The sequence below is a fragment of the Oryctolagus cuniculus genome, chromosome 9 (genome assembly GCF_964237555.1).
Source record: "Oryctolagus cuniculus chromosome 9, mOryCun1.1, whole genome shotgun sequence".
NCBI lineage: Eukaryota > Metazoa > Chordata > Mammalia > Lagomorpha > Leporidae > Oryctolagus > Oryctolagus cuniculus.
The window spans coordinates 14,830,969-14,853,575 of NC_091440.1; the positions used below are offsets into that span (position 1 = coordinate 14,830,969).

General features: G+C 43.4%; 1 long non-coding RNA gene across 12 annotated transcripts in view; it reads left to right on the forward strand.

Annotated features, from left to right (window-relative positions):
* Window positions 1-849: 849 nt before the first annotated feature.
* Window positions 850-22,607, forward strand: part of LOC103349100 (uncharacterized) — a 159,540-nt gene continuing 137,782 nt past the window's right edge. For 4 of the 12 annotated variants that reach the window (XR_011378731.1, XR_007921146.2, XR_011378735.1 and 1 more), the window contains exon 1: window positions 1,014-1,167. This is a non-coding gene — a long non-coding RNA (uncharacterized lncRNA). Of the gene's footprint in view, window positions 1,168-22,607 lie in introns of all 12 variants that reach the window. The other 8 variants (XR_011378724.1, XR_011378728.1, XR_011378725.1 and 5 more) reach the window with 7 other exon arrangements.

Sequence of the window (22,607 nt, forward strand, 5' to 3'; positions counted from 1 at the left end):
GGGATGCAGCCTAGGTATGAAAGCTGAGTAGGCTGATGTGGGAAGCAGGTATCTTAACCACCAGGCCAAATGCCAACCCCCAGATGTGCATTTATGAGAGCGAGGTGGGAGGCATAAGATAGAGGGGCAGACCTGCCCTCTCCCTTCTCCTCTAACCAGCTCAGCTTCTCTCCCCTTCTCTCTCTCGCTCTCTCCCTCCCTCTCCCTCTCTCTCGCTCTCTCCCTCCCTCTCTCTCTCGCTCTAGCTCTCGCTCTCTCCCTTGCTAGCTCGCTCTCGCTGTCGCTCTTCATCTAAAGTTGCTCCATCCTTGTGTGGCTTCTTGCTGGCTTCCACCACCATTTTCCCGCCTTCCTCCTCTTCTCCCTCCTGTATCCCAAGTTCCACTAACACCATCTAGAAAACATTCAGGAGGGAAATCAGATCCACACTGAGCACGCGCAGATTGCTTTTCCTGTCATTACTTCCTAAACAACATGGCATCTACTTACCTGGCATTTACATCATTGTAGGTATTTAGTGAAAAGTTGGGAGGCTGTGCATAGGTTGTGCGACTGCACCTTTTTATTTAAGGGACTTGGCCATCCATGAATTTTGGTATTTGTGGGGTTTCCTGGAAGCAATCCCCCACAGATACCAAGGGGAGGCTGTGTGTCTGAGAGAGAGAGAAGAGAACCAGAGAGGGAAGGAGGGAGCGAGGGAGAGGCCGTCAGGATAAATGAGGTCTTTTCTACTTTATTGGAAAAACACGTCTTTCGTGATGTCCTATTCCCGCCTAATTCCGCTTCCTGCTAATGCCAACTTCCTTCAACTCCTGAACTCCAGTTGGCTTTACGGCAAAGTCTCCCGCAAACCTGGAGTCTCCAGGGAGCCAGCAGGTCCACCACGCCCAGCTTTCCTGGCCGGATGGTGGCCGCGCTCGGGATAGGCGAGGATTGAGGAAGTGCCCGTGTTTCCCAGCAGGGGGCGCCCCGGGACCCAGGAGCCCCGCCCAGCTCCCTGCTGCCGCCCAATCAGCGCGCTTGGTGCGCGCAGGCGCTCACAGCCCCTCGTGGCGTCCACGCGGCCCAGCTGCTCCCATTTCCACGCCTCTGGCCTGGTGAGGGCCAGGGCGATGTGCTGAGACGCCAGAGGGGAGGAAAACGTTCCCGGAGCTGCGTCTTCTCCACGTGTGTAGTTCTCCGTTCCTTCCTTTATCCCTAAGAACGTGTGGATGGCGTGGGGAAGCGTGAAGGGAGGAAGACGCGGCCCTTCCCTCCCACCTTTGGGGCTTCTCGGGGTGGCTAGTTCCACGGTTACAAAGGGAGAAACGTGGCCGGCGTGTACACCCCACCTCTGCCTTCATTTCTAGGCCTTGCGAGGCCAGGCAGAAACAGAACTCACAGAACCAGGCCTCTCCCCGCCGGGCCGCGTCCAGCTCCAAACCCGTCCGAATAAGGGGTCTCCGGATTGCACAAGGGCCCTACTGCCCGCTTAGGGCCGCCCCAGCTGCGCACCTGCCTAGAACAGCCCTGCGGGACTCTCCCGTGGATGCTGGGGCTGGCAGCCGGGAGCCACACCGCCACTCTGAGCGTGTCGTGTGCAGAATACCCAGCAGGGCCTGCGCGGAACACCAGCCAGGTGCGGAGCTGAGTGCCGTGTGCAGAGGGGGCGGCACCACGCTTTCTCTGGCCAAGAAAAGCACCTGTTCAGTGCCGAGTGGAGAGCCCGTGGGCGGAACCTCTTCCCACTCTGATCATTTATAACAATAAATAGGTAATAACACATTTTAAAACTTACAAGTTGAGATTTTATGTGCATAGTATAGTGCCAGAGTCCTAGGTAATAAATACCAGCTAGTAAATTTACCGCTCTAAAAAAATTCCGTTTATTAACTCTTCTTTTATCCCAATGCTTGGCCAATTTTTCCTCTACTCATTTTTACTTAGGAAAATGGAATAAGAGTGAAAATATTTCCCATTTCCCAACTGTACCGTCATTTGTTCTCCTCTAAGAAATTTCTCCAAACCACCCAAGACTAAAAATAATGAGAATTTTATAAACCACTCATCTCTGCTTTCATTACTTGGATTTATTTCCCTTTGGACTTAAGTTTTTCTTCAAACTGATTTGAAAGATAGATTGATATATAGAGAAATAACTTCCATCTGTTTATTCACTCTCCAAATGCCTGCCACAGCGAGGAATGGGCCAGGCAGCAGCCGGGAGCCAGTAACCCCATCTGGGTTTCCTGGGTGGGTAGCAGGGACCTAGATACTCCAGCCATCATGTGCCACCTCCCAGGGTGTGCATTACCAAGAAGTGATTTCAGAAGCACAGGCAGGACTTGGTCCTAGACATTCAGATGTGGAATGTGGGCTATCAAAGTGGCAGCTTAACCCACTCGCCCTTTGGCTTAGGTTTTAAAATAATAATGTTGCCACTTCAGTTTAGCTCCTTGGAATATAATTCTTGTCTCTTTAGAAAAGGTAGTGTTTTTGAAAACATAAAGTTATAAAGATTTTGATTTGAATCAATTCATGCAAGATCTAGAAGTCACCCATATTTATGTGATTTAAATAATGGACACACTGTCCTAAGAGTTAGAAATTAAAGTGGGACCCAGCTAATAGAAGAACATTTCTCTTCTAATAAGGCTTCTATATTTCACAACAACAACAACAACAACAAAATGAACTAATTGAAAAAAGTAGTTTGAAGGTATTATTTCCAGAATGAATATTCCAAGGGAATGAGTCACTCAATCAATTATAACCAACTGCTTGAGTGTTTGCTGTGTGCAAAGAACTGCATGTTCCATATGTACTGATGAGAACAACTCAGTAATCAACAATATTAAACAAAATGCTGTAGACTGTGTATTAGGGAATGTGCTGGATGGTCTGCTTCTTTGCTGGTGGGGGAGGGGGGGCCTAGCAGACACATAGCAGAACAACTCTTCTGGTAGTTTCAATGTGGAGGAATGGGCCTATGTTATATTACCAGCACTTTTCTGCATTAGTACTTTCCAGTAGGATTTCCTCAGATTCTTCTCTAAGCTTTTTCCACAGAGAATGGAATTGAGTAAGGAATAAAAAGTTATTTTGTTCTCCTTTTTTTTTTTAAAAAAGATTTATTTGTTTATTTGAAAAACAGAGAGAGAGAAGGAGAGATAGAGAGATTTTCCATTCACTGGTTCACTTCCCAAAGGGCTGCAATGGATGGGGCTAAGCTAGGCTGAAGCCAGGAGCTTCATCTGGGTCTCCCACATGAGTGTAGAGGTCTAAGCACTTGGGCCATCTTCTGCTGCTTTCCCAGGCTCTTTAGCAGGGAGCTGGATTGGAAGTGGAGTAGCTGGGACTCAAGCTGGTGCCATATGAGATGCTGGCACTGTGGGCCATGGCTTTACCCACTGTGCCACAGTGCCAGCCACTTTTACTCTCCTTTCTTTGATAACTCTCTAGATCTGCTTAAATGGCCCAAATGGTTGTTAGACTGCCAGAAATATCTGCCACTAAGACCTCTTGTCAGGTCCCTCACAGAAATGCCACAAGGCAAGATGTGGTTTTTGACTTCAATGAGATGAATAGAAAAGGTACATGCAAACAGAAGGCAAAAGTGAATGGGTGTGTGAGGAGGTAGAGAGATTAATAGTTAAATTACAAAGTATTACATTCTGCAATTCACTGTTTAAAAAATCAGCCAAATAATTGAAAGACTATTCAGAAGAGGGAGAGGCAGTATGGCACAGTGGCAAAACTAAAGCTTTAGGGTGACAATTGGGAATTGTCAACCAGTTCCTTGTTAACTGACTAGATAAATCACTTAATTTATCTGAGCTTCATTCTCCCCTGAGAGTGGACTAACAATACCCATTTCCTGTGATTGCTATGAAAATGTGGGTTCTTATTTAAATGACTGGTATTATTTCTTTCATATTTATGTCTCAATCTATGTGGAATTTTGTGTATAAGGTGAGATAGAAATCTAATTTTTTCCCATGGGTCTTAGTGTCTCTCCACCATTTTTTAAAAAATAAAATGTCTTGGCTCTGTGATGCCAACTCGGTTCCAGATAATTACCACATAGTCATGGGTGCATTTCTGGGCTTTTGTTCCTCTTCTGTTGATTTGTTGGGCTACACCTGAACCAGTCACTCTGAATACACTGATGTGTATTCATTCAGCTGCTTTGTACAATGTTTTACACCTGGGATAGAAATTCTGTCATATCATTCTTTATCATTGTCTGGGCCTGTGATACCCTTTGCTAAATTTCAGAATCAAGATCCCTGAGAAATGTTTTCAGGATTGGAATCACAGTGCACTAATTGCATAGATAGCCTTGGGAAGCATTAAACCTTTAAGGTACAAAAGGATGGGTAAGATTTGGTAGGCAGAGGGGGCCAATGTTGTGGCATAGCAGGTAAAGCTTCTGTCTGATGCTGGTATCCAATATGGGTACCAGTTCATGTCTAGGATGTTCCACTTCCAATCTAGCTCCCTGCTAATGGTCAGGGAAAAGCAGCAGAAGATAGCCCAAGTGTTTGGGCTTCTGTTACCATGTGAGAGACCCAGATGGGAGATCCAGGCTCCTGGCTTCGGCCTGGCCCAAAGCCTTGCAGTTTTGGCCATCTGGGGAATGAACCAGTGGATGCAAAAACTCTCTCTCTCTCTCTCTCTCACTCTCACTCTCACTCTCATTTGTCTTTGTCTCTCCCCCTCTCCCTGTGACTCTTTCAAATATATAAATAAATAAATCTTTAAAAAAAAAACCCAAAAGATTTAATGGGCAGAAAGTAATGAAGTACATGAAAGGAGTTGGAGCAGAAGGAATGGCACAAAGCTGGAAGGCCCAGGGTGAGTGTGATACATAGAATGGTCTAGTGTGGCTAGAGAGTGATGGATACCAGAAAGGAGATGTGGGATAGAGGCCTGGAAACCCCTGAACTGTCAAGCATGGAGTGCAAGGTACAGAGAGAAGGCCATGCCAACCCCAGGGCCCAAAAAGTCCAGGGTCATTCATCTAGCGAAAGTCATCTTCCTATCCAACTTAGTGAAATCATAATGTAGGAAAAAAACAGCTAGGAAAAGTTGGAGAGGGGCTGGTGCTGTGGCATATCGGGTTAAGCCACTGCTTGCCACTGCTTGTGGTGCCAACATCCCATATGGGCACTGGTTCCAGTCCTGACTGTACCACTTCCAAAGTCCTTTTTCTCCTGCACCCGTATGGGGGACCTGGAAGAAGCTCCTGGATCCTTGCTCCTGGCTTTGGACTGGCCCAACTCTGACCATTGTGGTCATTTGAGGAATGAACCAGCAGTTGGGAGACCTTGACCCCCCCTCCCAATCCTTCTTTCTCCCTCCACCCCCTCCCCTTCCCTCCTTTTCTCCCTTTCTTTGTAGCTCAGCCTTTCAAATAAATAAATCTTTTAAAAGAAAGATAAGTTGGAGAGACAGAAGGAAGTTTAGCTTGATGTTAATCAGGCACTAAGCTGAGAAAACATTGCTCTCAATAGGAGCCCTTTTAAAATGTGATATTATTCTACCCATGGCTACTAAATCCACTGGAAAATACTCTGTGGGAATATGAGCTAAGAAATGTACATTCTCTGCTAGTTTCCCCACAGGTGCCATTAGTTTGACCAAAAACATGCTCAGCCGGAAGTACTCATTAAATTCCCAAAGTGGAGCCCATTTTCCCTGTCTGAAGATGTTTGGGTACATGGGTCAACTCTCTGTGTGCTGTGCATTCAGTTTTCCTGTTGCTTTACCACTGTGATTTCCAGAACCTAGAAAGAAACATAGTTCTACTTCTGTTATGCAGAACCCCTACTAGCTGAGTGAGTCCCCTGCAAAGCAGTTCTAAAAGTTGGCTGGATGTTAGCATGTACCATCCAGTGTTTGCAGGATGACAGCACTGACGAGTTAGGCAGACGTGAGGATCAGTCCACCCATGTGGCCCAGCCCTCTCCTGCAGCAAGTAAGGATACAGGCTCCAGAAGATGATCAGCTTCTCCCCAGGGAGGCAAATTTGGGAAAGAGCAGAGACTAGGTTTCATGTCTCCTGATTTCTTGCGCACAGCCCCACCCAGCTCACTTGCCTTCTTCTTGAGACAGCTTTGTTAGACATCTAACTGGTCCCTCTCTGCAAATACACTGCTTGTTCATTATTTTCCAGTTCACTTCCAAATATAGATTTAAGCTCTGACTTGTAATTATACAGCCTACATTGTTCAGGATGCACAGTTGCGAGTAAAAACAGGTAACAACAGTATCTCTCTGGCTCCAATGCTGAGCTCTCTACTAAGCTTCAGGTCCACTCAGATTCCTCTCAAATGGTTCCAGGAGCCCACCAGGCAAGATGTACAAGTGGAAAACCTTTGCACACTGTGTCCTCTTCCATTTCCCTGTTCCCTACATTGTCTTGGTGCCACAGATGGCGGCCAGACCACGGAGATCCTGAGAAGACGCTGCCTTGTTGCTGGTGCCTGCCCAAGACATCCCAGCTGCTGACAAAGGTCACAGTCCTTGAGATGGTGCCACTTCCATCTGGGTTAAGAGTGGTGGTGCTGCTTGGTGTCAGCCTGCCCACCAGTGCTGGCCCCCATGCACACAACCAGGCTTCTCCTCGCCTGTGGATCATTTTCAGCAGCCTGCAACCTTTTGTTCCCTGAGGACGAGGTTTTCACCAACATCTCCATGTAGACTCTTGATAGACCAAACCAACCAGGCTTCTAAAGATGCCATAATTGCAGGGTGGACACAGCATGGGCTCAAGGTGGGTTCCTGCTACATCTGACGCTGATGCTCATCTGTGAGAGAGACGGGAGTGTCTGTAGAACACAGCCTGACATTGTAGAGCTATGGCAAGCAAACTGGCTGTCAGGGTGTGTTCAGACCATCCATCCTTATGTGTGACCTTCTGCAGTTTACCAAACTTCTTGTTGTGCTCATTGAGGATGATTCTAAGTATTAAATGAGCTATCAGGCCCTTAACACAATGTTTAGGATTTATTGATTGTTTAATAACTGTTCAATGAGTAAGTCAGACACCCAGGATAGAATGTTCTGGATACTTTTAAATCTCAGAGACTTATGGAGCATGAAAAATGGCACACAGAAATTTGCACAGGAAATGCTTTCTTATTTACCAAATTACTTATTTATTTATGAAAATACACATTCTGAATCTGTTGTATGCTAAGCTGAGCTATGCAGTGTACATATCACTATAAGTAGGACTGTGGAGTTGATAGTGTAATGAGGAACAAAGACAATTCAGTGGGAGAAGTTCATGATAAGAAAGAATTTCATTGAATCTCAGATGATCATTTACAAGGTGCAGCATTAGTTCATGTACCTTTAAGAAAAAATGCTGAAAATATTGTTTGACATTGATTTTAGTGGGTTGATAGACAATTTTCACTGATTGTAAAACAATATTTTTACAGGTGTTTAAATAAAAATGTGTCTTAGGATAAATATGTAGATGGACACAGAAGAATTTAAATCCTTATCATAGAGTTATTATGGACCATTGAAAGAGATGACAAAGTTGGATTTGAAGATTAAAAAATAACTGCATATTTAATTGCTGTAGAGGGCATTTGTCACTAATGGCCCAGCATTCAGAGTTCTGTCCTGTCTGGGGAAGTCTGCCCCTGCTTTCCTTGTGAAAACCAAAGGTAACCAGATTTTTCCCTTTTCCTACCACCTGGCTATTGGTCTGTGATCACCTAACCTAGGCATGGCCAATTATTTTCTCATCTCTGAGATGTTGACCACTGAACTGGTGGCACAAATAAGCAAGAGCTTTTTGAGGTTTATACATCATAAAGGCAACCAGAAATGGAGTTCATGGCAGAGGTAGAGATGCCCTGAAAAGGTGACATTAGCTGGGAGTGGAGGGAGGGACACGAAGGTGCCCTTGATGGCATTCTGTTTGAACCACTCCTGTGTGGTGAACTATCAGGAACCCTGCTGTCTGCTTGCCTGTGGTTCTTCTCTATTTCCCAATTCTCATTTCCCATCGATTCTTCAAGCTACTTGCTATCCTTTCATCTTAATTTTGGGTGCTGCAGTAGCAGACCCAAAGACCCCAGAAGGGGAGAAGGGAAATGAGAAAAAGAAGGGAAGACAGCTAATAAGGAGTCATCAAGCAAATGATAACTGGGTGATTGAAACTCCATTCTGTTGGAGAGTTCTGGAACCATGCAGAACATACATGCGATGGCTTGGATATAGTTTGCCTTCCAAAGTTGCATGCATTGGAAGCTTGATCTCTAATGTAATGGTGTTGAGAGGTGGCCAAACCTTTGCAAGGTGGGGCCTAGTAGATGGTAGTTAGGTAGCTAATTAGGGATTAATGCCCTGCATAGAAACAGGTTATCACACATAGGACTGGGTTGGTTGCTGTTAGAGCAGGTTGATTAAAGCAAGTCCACTCACCTGTGTGGCTTCTGCTACATGTACTGCTCGAGTTTGGAATTTTTCAGCCCCCAAAACCGTGAACCAAAATTAATCATTTTTTCTCAGATATTTTGTTATAGCAGCACAACATGGACTAAGACAATATCCCACCCAGTGGCTGAGGGGACTGGAGTATTTATGTGTCAGCTACAGTTGGCCATTGCTTGAGAGCCTACTTCCAGAGTTGCTAATTCTTTGTCACCTGCACAGTGCAGAAAGGTAAAGTGAGCATCCAGTGATGCAGGCAGAAGTTGGCCAGGTGCTGCAGTGGGAGAGCTAGAGATAGGTGGACAGAGGCCATTGCCATATCTTCCAAGAAGTTCCTTTTCTAGCAGGTGAGCCAGATTGGTTTCTGTGGTTTTCACTACTTTACCCAATAATTTCAGCTCCATTCATTGTGCTGCCATCAACATGGCTCCATCAGCTTTCCCTGTTGCTTCATTTTACTAATCAAGGCAGGTTTTCAGGCTACAGATCACAGAAGCATATGAGATGATGATATTTTGTGCTGGAAAAACATGAAGACACCATTTCATATGAATCTAACCTGTGCAATTGTTGCTGTTAAGGGGTTTTCATTTCAGTGAGGACTCTACAGATCAGAAACCCTCTTCACGTTATTCTGTGCATTCTAAATTGTGATAGCAATGGTAGGTAAAACAAACACAGTGGCTATTAATAGTAGGAGATTATTTTATCCTTCATTCTTCAGAACATCTGGCCTGGAGCAATTGACAGTTTGATTAAACCAGCAGTAGCTGATTGGCAACAGTATTTTTGACTCTTAACACTCAGGTAAACTTCATTTAGGATGTAGTGGTTGGTTTGCTGATAATAGAGAAGCTTTTTGGGATGGCAAGTACTCTTTTAAAAAGTTTTTTTTAAGATTTATTTATTTATTTGAAAGGCAGAATTACAAAGACAGAGAGAGAGAGAGAGAGAGAGAAAGAGATCTTCAATCTGCTGGTTTATTCCTCAAATGGCTGCAATGGCCATACCTAGGAACTTTATCTGAGTCTCCCACATGGGTGCAGGAGCCTAAGGACTTGGACCATCTGATTCTTTCCAGGCCCACTAGCAGGTAACTGGGTAGGGAGTGGAGCATCCAGGACTCAAACCTTATGGGATGCTGGCACTGAAGGCCATGGCTTTAACCTGCTGTGCCATAGCGCTGGCCTCTTAAAAAGTTTTAACATGAGTTTGCCTTTGTTTCATTTCATAGTAACCTATGGATCCCAGAGGGAATCCCAGCTATCATTGAGTAATTGTGTTTTATTTAAAAAAGTACATTCACAAGCTGGGTAGTGAGTTGTTATTTTTGCTTTTTCTGAATTCGATTTAGACTTAAAAAGAGAGACTTACTGACTCTCCCCTAGATATTAGGGTTTGTGTCAGATACTTTAAATTCTATACCTCAATTTATTTCTACAATCTCATAAAATGAATATTTGGCTACCCATTTTTGCATTGGAGGCATCTAGGAAACCTTGAAAAGACACATCGCTAAGGAGGGATTTCAGTTGGATTTAAATTATTGCCTTTGGTGAATGCTTTTGCCTTAAGATGGGGATAGGGCAGCGGTATGCACTCTGGACATATTACTGGAGGGAGGTTCTAGTCAGCACAGCAAGGCAGGAAAAGGAATATAAGGCTTATTGACTGTAAAGGAGCAACTGAGATCGATGGTCTACATGTAAAACTCCCAGGAACCTACCAAAAACATCCTCTTAGTACTATCCAGTAAGTGTGAATAAATGAGTACCAATGAAGTGAGTACGTACTTATCATCAGTGAGGTCACCAAATGCAAGATATAATTTCATTTCTGTATACTTAGAATGAACACATAAAACCCAATTAAAACTATAAGACTATTCACAACTTACCAAAAAATCTTGTTATAAATCTGCTAAAATATGTACAAGATTTATATGCTTAAAAACTACACTATACTTAAAAATAAAATCAAAGAACATCTAAAGAAATGGAAAATCCAATCATTGCTATGGTGGAAAGACTCAGCCCAGTAAAGATATTGATTCTTAAATTGAAATATAACTTTAATGAAATGCCCATCAAAATTTTAAAATGTTTCACAGATACAGTATAGACAAAAATTATTCTAAAATTGGATGTGAAGACAAAAAAGAATCAAGAATAGCCAAAAGAAGAAGAAAAAAGTGATAGAAACCAGCCTGCTGAATGTTAAGACCTAGTGTATAGCCACAGTAATCAAGGCTAGGTTGTATTGATGAAAGAATAGATACACTGAAGAGTGCAGCATGATAGAAAGCCCAGAAACAGACCTTCACAAAGCCAGCTGATTTTTGCAAAGGTCAAAAACAATTATATGAAGGAAGGATGATATTTTCAACTCAAGGTGCTGGAACAATTGAAATCCATAGGTCAAAAAATAGTAACAATAAAAGTATAATGCAAACTTCATACATAAAAATAGCTCAAAATGGATCATAGAGATAAGTCTAAATCATAAAATGATAGAACTTTTAGGAAGTAACAAGACAGGACCTAGGACTTGATGCAGAGCCCTGCAGAGCCCTTACACATTATATCAAAAGCACCAATCACCCAAGGAAGAATTGGCAAATTGAGCTCCCTCAAAATTAAAACCTTTTGCTATGCAAAAGACCGTTAAGGTATGAAAAGACAAGCTGCACAGTGGGAGAAAATATTTGTGAAACACATGTCTGACAGAGGGCTTGCATCTGGAATTCTGAAGAACTGTGAAAACTCAGGACTGTAACAATCACTTATAAAATGGGTAAAACACACGATGACACTAAGTTACACAGGTCATACCTTGTATATTTTGGGTACTGTCCAGAATCAACAAGTACAATGTTCAGGTCCTTATAAATGCAGCTTATCTGCTAACTGTGCAACCCCCACAGAGGATGGTTCTGAGCTGGGAGCCTTGTGCAAAATGAATAAATTCAATAGGGCATTTGTGCCTCCCACTCTTGCCTTCACCAGGGATCACTCCTGGAAGCTGGACCTGCTGATCAGCTCCCCAGCCCCGGGCTTGACAGCAAATCAACCTGGGCAGGTGATGGATGAAGCAAATGATGCCCAATGGCTCTGGTTGATCTGCCCTCACTTTCTTCCTTTCTGGGAATGTGAGGCAGAGGCTCTGAGAGTTTAGAACAAGCAGGGAACTTAAAGACCTAGCTCATCACTCTGAGAATCATTCAACGTAGGAAAGGGCTGCAGTGCTCATCAAGTAGCCAAGGGCTGCGCTGACGCAGTCTGGGAGGCAGGGCAGCGGCAGGGAGTGGTTGGTTTTGGCTTCTGGCCTGCTGGTCTGGGCGGCTGGAGACTTCTGTCTCTGAGCCTCAGCTCCAGTCTCGTATGTGCTGCTCTTCCAGGGTAGCCAAGGGCTGAGTGAATCCACTGGCCCTTTCTCGAAGGGACAGAGAGAGTCTGTGGCTGCTGCTGGAGGGGTCTTCCTGCCTCCTTGCTCTGCCTGGATTGGGAGGACACTCATTCGGCTAGCATCAGAGGCTGTTTTAGGGTGTCCAGCACACTCACTCCACTCCTTAGAGTTCATGGGTGCTGAAAAGATTGAAAAGGCAAGACAGCATTTTTTAAATTCCTGTGAGCTTCAGTCGTTTGTGTGTGAAAAACAGAATAATGCAAGCATTTTTGTTTTCCCGTAAGCAGCAGAGTAAGCAATGGTTGACAGGTTTCTGTAATAGAGCCTGAAAATGGACCCCTAGTGCAGCTTACTTGATGCTTGCAAGTTGCCCACTGGGTTTCTAATGTGAAAGACGGTTTTGCTTTAAATAATTGGCTCAAGTGAAAAACTCAGAGAGTGCTCCTGTGTAAACCACAGTCCAGTTGACATGGGATAAGGCAGGAAGCTTGATTAGGTCAATGAGCTGGAAGACATACCTCCCTCACCCTAGGTAATCCTGTCTGCCTACCTGTCAGCCAACCAACCCCTTTCCCAGGATGTATCTCCCCTCACCTGGGGACTGGAGGCCATACTGTGAAACCACGCCCCTTTCCAAGGGCTCTTTCTTCCCCGGTAGACAAGGAAGAGAAATTGTGCTGATACGTGTTTCCTCTTTCTTCCTTTCCCTTCCTGGGTCACTCTCTTCCTGAACAGTGTGTGTGTGTGTGCATGTGTGTCTTTTCCTCACCTTTTAAATAAACTTTATCATTCTGTGCATCATATATGTGCCTGAACTTAGAATCCTTCTCTAGGTAAAAGGAGAGCCTGGAATAGGGTTTTAGACCCCACCTCACCCACAGCTAAGTCATTCCTGAGACTTCTGCCCTGTGAAGTGTTAGGACACATAGCTTGCAGCAACCCTCACAGAAACAGATGTGTGTGGTTTGTTTGCCAAGGGGTGAGGTCCCGGCAGAGTTGAGCAGCTGCAATGTGAACTGAACCTTGTTTGTGCCTTTTTGTTTTATTTAAGGAGAACTTTCCAGCCCAGTGTGTGGGCACTTAGCCACAGGCCTCCTATTACCACTGATGAGATTCATGCAGCTTGGACCCTGCATGTCTGTTTACCCTTTAACAACTTCTTCCATCACGCAGCTATTAACAACTGTTTTCTAGAGAGACAACTGAAACCAATGCACACATCTTGCGTTCTCCTCTATCTGCAGATCTGTACTCATCCCAAAGCCTCTGTGTCTGACGCCAGGTGAGGTGAGAAATGATCAGTGGCTGGACCGTCTGTACAGACAAAACTCAAGGGCAGTGTTTGGCATAGCAGTTAAGGTGCTGCCAGGGTTGCCTGCATCACATATCAGTGTGCCTGGGTTTGAGTCCTGGCTGCACTCAGGATCCCAGCTCCCTGAAAATGTGCACCCTGGAAGGCAGGAGGTGATAGCTTCCGTGGTTGGGTTCCTACCATCTGCTTGGGACACCCAGATTGAGTTTCTTAGCTGCTGACTTTAGTCTGGCCCAGCCCCAACTGATGTGGGCGATTGGGGAGTGAATCAGCAGATGGGAGATTTCTCTTTCTCCCACTGCCTTTCAAGTAAATACATTTTAAAATTTAAATAAACCAGAAGTGACCCACAAGAAAACCAACCCCTTATCTACAGTAAACAACAGGGAAGCCAGCATGCTGTCAGGCCTGCAGGAAGCCAGCTTTCTATGTGTAGTAACACCCCAGAAAGCTAAACAGTAACTTCCGTAACAATGTGCCCCAAATGTCCAGGACATGGTTAATGACTGACCACTCCCCTACTCATTGTCCCTGCTTCTTTCTAATTTAGGACTAATTAGAAAAAGTCAAACATGCCCCAGAGTCAGTCACACATGCTGCCCTGTGCCTAATTAGCCACTTCTGGCTTCCCCAGGCCTGCAGCCTCCAACCAGGGGTAACTGAAGAGGTCCCCTTTTGTGACTATCCAGATTTCTCACCCTCCTGCCTGCCCCTGAGTCTTTGCCAGAGCTCAATGATGATGGCCTGCTCCCTTGCCCCAGCAGGCTGGGAACAAATGGCCATGGCTTCTCTCATTTTGGTTGGCCTTGGTTTAGTTTCCACATGTGGTCCACTTCTTTGAGTTTTATATTAATTGGATGAGCCTTTGGCTTTTCTTCACCTCTTTCTGCCAGTCTTGCTCCTATCCCAAGATGCAATGCAGCAGATGGAAGGCAGATCACATATAAGCCCACCTCTACCTCTCCTGCCTTTGGGGCAGAGTAGTTTGCAGCCCGTTCTTTCCTGCTGCCAAGCATGCGCAGAAGAGCCTCAGTGCAAGCCGAACATGTGAGTTCCTTTGAGATTTTAAACCTGACTGGCAGGACGGGCTCATCCTCATCTTCGGCGTAAGGAAGGGGTGGCTGGGCTTATCCCACTTAGCAACAGTTGTTCTGTCATTATTCCTTTCATTTGGCCATTCAGCACACATGTGGAATATCCCATGTGGAATATAGGAGTTTTAACTAATATGCTTTTAAATTTGCAAGCACATCTTTTTTAAAAAAAATTCTGAAGAGAGTGAAAGTTCTCATTTTACTTATAAGACATTTCAAAAAATATATATATTTAATTCATACATAATAATTGTACATATTTATGGGGTACCATGTGATGTTTCAATGCATGTACACATTGTATAATGACCAGATCATATCCAGCTCCTCAGACATTAAGTATGTTTTTGTAGCAAAACATTCAAGTTCATTCTTATAGCTTCTTTGCAAAGTTCATTATAATGATCTATAAGTACAGAAAACTCCAGAACTCATTTCTCCTAAGCAACTGTAACCTAGTACCCATTGACCAGCCTTTCCCCAGCCCTCCCTCTCCTGACTCTCCCCAGCCTCTAGTAATCACCATCTACTCTCTTCTTCTATGAAATCGACTTTGATGAGCCCACATATGAATGCCGTCATGTAGCAGTTGCTTTCTGTGTTGGTTTCTTTTACTCAATATAATATTCTCCAGTTCCATCTTAATTTTCACAAATGCCAGTGTTTCATCCTTCTTAATGAAGAGTAACCCATTGCTAAGTGCGCTACATTGTCTTTATCAGTTGAAGGACACGTAGGTAGATTCTGTATCTTGGCTACAGTGAGCAGTGCCACATGAACATGGGCGTATAGATGTTTTTTGGACACACCAGTCTCCTCTACTTTGACTACATATTCAGAAGTTGCTAGATCATGTGGTTTTATGTTTAATTTAACATGTGTGTGTGTTAATTTCTTGAGGACCCTCCAGGCTGTTTTCTATAATGGCTATACTAACTTCCATTCCCACCAGCAGTGTGCTAGGGTTCCTTTTTTTCCATATCCTCACGAGTGCTTGTTATCTTTTGTCTTCTTGATAGTAGCCCATCTAACTGGAGTGAGGCAGTATCTCATTGTGGTTTTCCCCTGATGTTTTGGGATATTGAGCATTTTTTGCATATATCTGTTGATCATTTATGTATCTTTTGAGAAACGTCTATTTAGGTTTATTGCCCATTTAAAAGTCAGATTATTATTACTATTTTGCTATTGAGTTGAGTTCCTTTTATAGTCTAGTGGTTAACTGTTGTCAGATACATAGTCTGCAAATATTTTCTCTCATTCTGTAGGTGACTCTTCACTCTGCTGTTTCCTTTGCTGTGCAGATGTGATTTGATGAAATTCCATTTGTCTATTTTTGCTTTTGTTTCCTATACCATAGGAGTCTTATCCAAAAAATTCTGGCACAGTCCAATATCATGAAATACATTTTCTGTACATTTTCTTCTAGTACTTTCATACCTTTAGGTCTTGCCTTTAAGTCTTTAATCTATTTTGGGTTCATCTTTGTATATGTTAACAATGAGCTCATCTTTTGATTCTGGAGAGATGGAAACCTGCTTGCAAGGCCTCTGGGAGGCAGCTCGGCAGAGTTCAGTCTTATGGGTTAGACTTGTAGTATTTCATAACAGGAGTTTTTTTTTGTTTTGTTTTGTTTTCTGATGGTAACCTCTTTGTTGTTTTTTAGCTTTAAAAATTTCAAGTGTAATTCATAAGTACTCATTGGATGTCTTCATTGCCCTGACTGTTGATAAACAACTTAATACGTTATCCCTCTTAGTTTTTTTTTTGTTTGTTCTACTTAATACTTTTGGTTGAATACTGTAATCAATACACAGTTATTCTCAAGTGTTGAAACTTAACTGAAAAGTGATTGCTGTTAAATATAAGAGTGGGAATAAGAGAGGGAAGAGATGTGCAATTCGGGACATGCTCAAGCTGACTTACCTCAAACAGTAGAGTTAGAAACATACCAGGGGATTCCAATTCAATCCAATCAAGGTGGCATGTACCAATGCCATCTCACTAGTCCTGGTGATCAGTTTCTGTTCACAATTGATCATAATGATAGGACTAAGAGCCAAAGGGAGCACATAAACAAGACTAGTGTCTGCAAATACTAGCTGATAGAATCAAAAAGGGAGAGTGATCCAACATGGGAAGTGAGATACACAGCAGACCCATAGAATGGCAGATGTCCTAAACAGCACTCTGGCCTCAGAATCAGCCCTTAAGTCACGCGGATCTGGCTGAAAAGCCCATGAGAGTATTTCAGGCATGGAAAGCCAAGACACTCTGGCAAAAACAAAACAAAACAAAAAAAACTAAATGAAAGACCTCCGCGAGTGAGATCCCAGTGAAAAAAACAGGTCATCAAAGAAGGCGGTACCTTTCTCTGAAGGGAGGAGAGAACTTCCACTCTTACTACGACCTTGTCTAAATATGATCAGAGTTGGTGAACTCAAAAGGCTTCCATAGCCTTGGCAACTCATGACAAGAGCCTAGGGTGATTACTGATGCCATAAACAAGAGTGTCAATTTGTTAAGTCAACAACAGGAGTCACTGTGCACTTACTCCTCATGTAGGATCTCTGTCCTTAATGTGCTGTACATTGTGATTTAATGCTATAACGAGTACTCAAACAGTATTTTTCACTTTGTGTTTCTATGTGGGTGCAAACTGTTGAAATCTTTTCTTAATATATGCTAAACTGATCTTCTGTATATAAAGAGAATCGAAAATGAATCTTGATGTGAATGGAAGGGGGAGAGAGAGGGAAAGGGGAGGGTTGCGGGTGGGAGGGAAGTTATGGGGAGGGAAGCCATTGTAATCTATAAGCTGAACTTTGGAAATTTATATTCATTAAATAAAAGTTAAAAAAAATATTGATTTATTTATTTGAAAGTCAGAGTTGCATAGAGAGAAAAGAAGAGACAGAAGTCTTCCAGCCAATGGTTCCCTTCCCAGATGGCTGCAATGGCCAGAGCTGTGCCGATCCGAAGCCAGGAGCCAGGAGCTTCTTCCGGGTCTCCCACGTGGGTGCAGGGGCCTAAGGACATGTGCCATCTTCTACTGCTTTCCCAGGCCATAGTGGAGAGCTGGATCGGAAGTGGAGGAGCCAAGTCTCCAAGCCGCACCCATATGGGATGCGGGCGCTTCAGGCCAGGCGTTAACCTGCTGCGCCACAGCGCCAGCCCCATTGTTTAATGGTTTGACCTTAAGTCCGAGCACTCAAATACATATCCACTCATTTAAAGGATTTTTCATGGCCCTGAAAAGTGAGATTTACTATGAAGGTAAAGACACCAAAACTTCTAAGAGTTTTTTCTTGACCATCTTCTGTGTCCCCAAAAGGAACCATGGAAATGCATCCACATGTTTGCAAGATTTTTTTAAATTTCCAAAAGTAAGATTTTTTGTTTAGGGCAATGACAATGATTGATGTTCTTTTTGCCTTAGTTTTATTTTATTTTTAATTGTTAATAGCATATATTTATGGGATACAATATGGCATTTTCATACCTGTGCATTGTGAAATGATCAAATCAGCATAATTAGCACATGTATTACCCCAAATATTGATCATCTCTTTTGATTAGAACAGTTCAAATCCTCTTTTAGCTATGTTGGAATATCCAACACATCCAGAAGGTACTCTCCTCCTACCTAACTGCCTTTGTGCATCCTGACCAACAGCTCCCCGTCTCTGTCCACCCCTTACTTCCTGCAGCCTCCAGGAATCACTCTTCTACTCTCTGCTTTTCTTCTCTGATTTCCCTTCCTCCTGACCACTTCCTCTCATGTTGAGTGAGAGCTGCAGGGAAATATGAGATTGGGCAAGGGTAAAGTTGAGTTGGAGATTCACTGCCTTTGAGTTCAGTGGGATATGTTTCTTATTTTATTTATTTGGAAGGCAGAGTTACAGAGAAAGGGAGAGACAGAGAGAGAGAGTTCTTTCATCTGCTGGTTTACCCCCTGTAAATGGCTGCAACAGCCAAGGCTGGGCCTGACCAAAGCCAGGAGCTTCCTCTGGGTCTCCTATAAGGGTGTAGGGGCCCAAGCACTTGAGCCATCTTCTGTTGCTTTCCTAGGCACATTAGCGGGGAGCCGGATTGGAAGTGGAACAGCTGGGACTTGAACCAGTACCCATATGGGATGCTGTCATCACAGGCAATGACCTTGCCTGCTGTGCTACAATACCAACCCCGGTGGGATATGTTTATGTGTGCAGCTTTGATATAGCTATCAAAGATTTATGATGTGTCAAGTGGGGCAGCTTGAGATTTGACTGTTGCTAACAACATACTACATTCTGTTTCTTGTTATTTGTTTGGTGGTTGATCAAATGGTTTTGGAATTTTTAATCTACAGAAATCTTTGCGGTTCCCTTGAATACTTGTCAGCACCAGATGCTAATCCCATTTCCCTTTCTAGTTCCAACAAGCTTCTCTTGGCTTATTGCCCACTGCCATCCTTTTTATGTGGAGCCCCTGCCCCTTACCAGGCATATCCTCAAGCCTGTCCACATAGGTTCTTACTAATTTCTTGCTCATTTATATTAAATATCAACATACACAGAGATAATGTAAAACTTATAGTAAGTCACTCCAATGAGGACATTAAAGACAAATTGGTGGAATGAATATATTATAAAGTAATTTATAATCAAGTGTTAAAAATCAGTAATAAACATCTACTAAGAGGGATAATGTATTAAGTTGTTCATTAACAGTCAGGGCTATGCTGATCAAGCCACCATTTCCCATAGTGTCCACCTCACTCCAACAGGTTTCCCTCTTGGTGTTCAGTCAGTCGTCACCGATCAGGGAGAACATATGGTATTTGTCCCTTTGGGACTGGCTTATTTCACTCAGCATGATGTGTTCCAGATTCCTCCATTTTGTTGCAAATGACTGGATTTCGTTGTTTCTTACTGCGGTATAGTATTCTAAAGAGTACATATCCCATAATTTCTTTATCCAGTCTATCGTTGATGGGCATTTAGGTTGGTTCCAGGTCTTAGCTATTGTGAATTGAGCTGCAATAAACATTAGGGTGCAGACCTCTTTTTTGTTTGCCAATTTAAATTCCTTTGGGTAAATTCCAAGGAGTGGGATGGCTGGGTCGAACGGTAGGGTTATCTTCAGGTTTCTGAGGAATCTCCAGACTGACTTCCATAGTGGCTTAACCAGTTTGCATTCCCACCAACAGTGGGTTAGTGTCCCTTTTTCCCCACATCCTCGCCAGCATCTGTTGTTGCTAGATTTCTGCATGTGAGCCATTCTAACCGGGGTGAGGTGAAACCTCATTGTGGTTTTGATTTGCATTTCCCTGATTGCTAATGACCTTGAACATTTTTTCATGTGCCTGTTGGCCATTAGGATTTCCTCTTTTGAAAAATGTCTATTGAGGTCCTTGGCCCATCTCTTAAGTGGGTTGTTGGTTTTGTTTTTGTGGAGTTTCTTGATCTCTTTGTAGATTCTGGTTATTAACCCTTTATCTGTTGCATAGTTTGCAAATATTTTTTCCCATTCTGTCGGTTGTCTCTTCACTCTCCTGACTGTTTCTTTTGCAGCACAGAAACTTCTCAATTTGATGCAATCCCAATAGTTAATTTTGGCTTTGACTGCCTGTGCCTCCCGGGTCTTTTCCAGAAATTCTTTGCCTGTGCCAATATCTTGAAGGGTTTCTCCAATGTTCTCTAGTAACTTGATGGTGTCAGGTCGTAGATTTAGGTCTTTAATCCATGTTGAGTGGATTTTTGTGTAAGGTGTAAGGTAGGGGTCTTGCTTCATGCTTCTGCACGTGGAAATCCAATTTTCCCAGCACCATTTATTGAATAGACTGTCCTTGCTCCAGGAATTAGTTTTAGATCCTTGATCAAATATAAGTTGGCTGTAGATGTTTGGGTTGATTTCTGGTGTTTCAATTCTGTTCCATTGGTCTATCCATCTGTTTCTGTACCAGTACCATGCTGTTTTGATTACAACTGCCCTGTAGTATGTCCTGAAATCTGGTATTGTGATGCCTCCGGCTTTGTTTTTGTTGTACAAGATTGCTTTAGTTATTCGAGGTCTCTTGTGCCTCCATATAAATTTCAGCACCATTTTTTCCAGATCTGAGAAGAAGGTCTTCGGTATCTTGATTGGTATTGCATTGAATCTGTAAATTGCTTTTGGGAGAATGGACATTTTGATGATATTGATTCTTCCAATCCATGAGCATGGAAGATTTTTCCATTTCTTGGTATCCTCTTCTATTTCTTTCTTTAAGGTTTTGTAATTTTCATCGTAGAGATCTTTAACGTCTTTGGTTAAGTTTATTCCAAGGTATTTGATTGTTTTTGTAGCTATTGTGAATGGGATTGATCTTAGAAGTTCTTCCTCAGCCATGGCATTGTCTGTGTATACAAAGGCTGTTGAGATCTGTAATTGATGCACAGTTATTCTTAAGTGTTGAAAATTAACTGAAATGTGATCCCTGTTGAACATGGTGGTGGGAATGGGAGAGGGAAGAGATGTATAATTTGGGACATGCTCAGGCTGACTTGCCCCAAGTGGTGGAGTTGGAAGCATACCAGGGGATTCCAATTCAATCCCATCGAGGTGGCATGTACCAATGCCATCTCACTGTTCCAGGTGATCAGTTTCAGTTCATAGTTGGTCATGGTGAAGGGACTGGGAGTCAAAGGGAACACATAGACAAGTCTAGTACCTGCTAACGCTAACCGATAGAATAAATAAAGGGGAGAGTGATCCAACATGGGAAGTGAGATACTCAGCAGACTCATAGAATGGCAGATGTCCTAAATAGCACTCTGGCCTCAGAATCAGCCCTAAAGGCATTCGGAGCTGGCTGAAAAGCCCATGAGAATATTTCAGGCATGGAAAGCCAAGACACTCTGGCAAAAGATCTCTGTGAGTGAGATCTCAGTGGAAAGAACAGGTCATCAAAGAAGGAGGTACCTTTCTCTGAAGGGAGGAGAGAACCTCCACTTTGACTATGACCTTGTCTAAACAAGATAAGAGTCGGAGAACTCAGAGGGCTTCCATAGCCTTGGAAACTCATGACTGGAGCATAGGGAGATTACTGATGCCATAGACAGGAGTGTCAATTGGTAAAGTCAACAACAGGAGTCACTGTGCACTTACTCCTCATGTAGGATCTCTATCCTTAATGTGCTGTACATTGAGATTTAATGCTATAACGAGTACTCAAACAATATATTTCACTTTGTGTTTCTATGGGGGTGCAAACTGTTGAAATCCTTACTTAATGCATGCTAAACTGATCCTCTGTAAAAAAAAAAAAAAAAAAAAAAAAGAAATTATCAATTCCCAACTTGACTCTCACTGGGATTAAACATGACAATAGGTCTGATCTGATTTCATCATCATTTAAAAAAATCATCTATTATTTTTCACTTTATGTTTCTGTGTGGGAGCAAACTGTTGAAATCCATACTTAATGTATACTAAGCTGATCTTCTGTATATTAAGATAATCGAAAATGAATCATGATGTGAATGGAAGGGGAGAGGGAGTGGGAAAGGGGAGGGTTGTGGGTGGGAGGGACGGTATGGGGGGGAAGCCATTGTAATCCATAAGTCGTACTTTGGAAAATTATATGCATTAAATAAAAGTTTAAAAAAAAATCAGTAATAAACAAATTTTAAAGCAAACGGAAACACAGTCATTGACACAAACATACACAGACAAACTAGTAGGGGCTGGTGTTGTGGCACAGCAGGTGAAACTGTGGCTTATCACACCAGCATAATCCCATCAAAATGCTAGTTGGAGTCCAAGCTACTCCACTCCTCCTTTTTTCTTTTATTTATTTTTATTTTTATTTTTATTTTTATTTTTATTTTTTTTTTTACAGGCAGAGTGGACAGTGAGAGAGAGAGAGACAGACAGAGAGAAAGGTCTTCCTTTGCCGTTGGTTCACCCTCCAATGGCCGCCGCAGCCAGCGTGCTGCGGCCAGCACATCGCGCTGATCCGAAGCCGGGAGCCAGGTGCTTCTCCTGGTCTCCCATGCGGGTGCAGGGCCCAAGCACTTGGGCCATCCTCCACTGCACTCCCTGGCCACAGCAGAGAGCTGGCCTGGAAGAGGGGCAACCGGGACAGAATCCGGCGCCCTGACCGGGACTAGAACCTAGTGTGCCGGTGCTGCTAGGTGGAGGATTAGCCTATTGAGCCACGGTGCCGGCTGCTACTCCACTTCTGATCCAGCTTCCTGCAAATGTGCTGGGAGGCAGCAGATGATGACTCAAGAACTTGGCACTCTACGACCTCTATGGGAGACCTGAACAGAGTCCTGGCATTAGCTTGGCCCAGACCTGGCTGTTGCAGCCATATGGGGAGTAAAACAGTGGTT